This window comes from Carica papaya, chromosome 4 (genome assembly GCF_054855325.1).
Source record: "Carica papaya isolate Zhongbai chromosome 4, ASM5485532v1, whole genome shotgun sequence".
Classification (NCBI taxonomy): Eukaryota; Viridiplantae; Streptophyta; class Magnoliopsida; order Brassicales; family Caricaceae; genus Carica; species Carica papaya.
Genome location: NC_142312.1, coordinates 17,758,950 through 17,760,767, shown reverse-complemented (window position 1 = coordinate 17,760,767; position 1,818 = coordinate 17,758,950).

Here is a 1,818-nt window from a genome sequence, read left to right as displayed (position 1 = left end):
TTCTAATGCTAACTGCTCGCGATACTGGAAAGAAATGATCTAGAAGGCTTTTACCATATATGTCCAAGTCATGATCGATCCTAGGGATAGGTAAAACAACTAATCTTTGGCCTCATTGTCCAAAGAAAAGAGGAATGCCCTTAATTTTATATGTTCTTTGGACACTCCATGTGGTTTCATGCTTGAGCACACAACATGAAGTTCTTTGAGGTGCTTGTGCGGGTTTTCATCTCTAAACCTATGAACTTGGGCAGCAAGTGAATTAAGCTAGATTTTAGCTCGAAAGTTACGCCCAGATCTGGGTAGCTGATGCATAGAGGTTGTTGGTTGGTAGACGGTGCTACCAGCTCCTTCAATATGCACTCTTGTTCCATACTTTCTATCTCGGGTGGAGAAGATGGTATGCTATCTTGATGTGTCTCCCTTCTCTCTTGGGTCTGTTTTCTTAGACTTTTGGTGGTCTTTTCAATCTCTGGATCGTAAAAAAGTGGTCTCCCACGATTAAACCTAGTCATAAAAAGAAAAAATAATTAGTTAAATACCGTCTCTCCAGCAACGGCACCAAAATTTGATTGGTGTTGAATCCATCAAAAATAAATTCCTAATTAACAAATAAAACAATATTGGAGTAGTTGTAAGAAGGGTTGAATCCACATGGAGTCGAAAATCAATTTTCTTCCTTGATTAACAAATAAAAAGTAAACAAGAGGGGGTTTTATAGGACTGGTTATGCGAAACATAAAATGAATAATAAGTAGAATGATGTTGAACAAAATATAGGCTACAAGTTCAAATCTAAAGCAATTATAAAGAGAATATTTAGTTGATGAAATAGCCAACTCCGGTAACGTAATTGATCATGGATATAAGGATTAACCTTATTTAAACTATTCTGAACAAGTTATAGTTGTTGGAAATGTTTCAACAATCAATCATTTCTTATTTTTAAACTAGTTAAGAAACGTTCATGATTGATTTTTTGCTGCCAAACAATCCTGGAATGTCCACAAGATTTTACTTGCCAACAGCCTTAAAAACTAAAAGAACCTTATTCAAGTTGTTGGATTCATCCGTGTGAACCAATCAACCAGGTTATTTACCTCCTCAGTGCGACATTGATTGCTTTTAAGTGTTGAAACTAAGCAAACAATTACAGATTTAAGTGGTTCAGCTAGCTACTTACGGACTCTACGTGCATTTCACGGGCCCTATTCAAATAAATTCAAAACAGCAAGTATGCAAGAAATAAATAAATACCAAAGTTTAAATAAAACATGAACTAAATAAATTTGATCTTGCAAATACATCACTGGAGTTCACCAAACCTCAAAAAGGAAAAGAAATAAACAAGCCACTCATGGTGGGTTTCAATACAAAAGAGTTTTTAGTGATTAAATGACAGAATAAATATGAAGAAGAAAAAGGGCAGCAACATGGAAATCTTCTTTGTGTGGTGTCAAGCCCAAGGAAATATGATTCTACTTTGACAACTGCCTCCTTTATAGTTAACCAGAGTATAGGGTTTCTTTTACTTTTCTTTCCTTTATTTCCAATTCATTTCCTTGATTTCAACTCATCTTTATCTTTCCATAATGATTTTCACATGATTTTCAACCCTTAGATCACGGTAGAGAGGGTATCTTCTCATATTTCAAAAAGCCCCCCTTTTCTTTAAGTGTATTGGAGGTTGATGTGCAAGCCTAGGGCAAAGTTTGTTTCAATTACGTGCGAACCTTTTAAATTTAAGTGCCACCTTGGCCTTGGCCAAGGCTTAGCGGATCATAACTTATGTTCCATCCTACTGCCTTAGATGCAAAC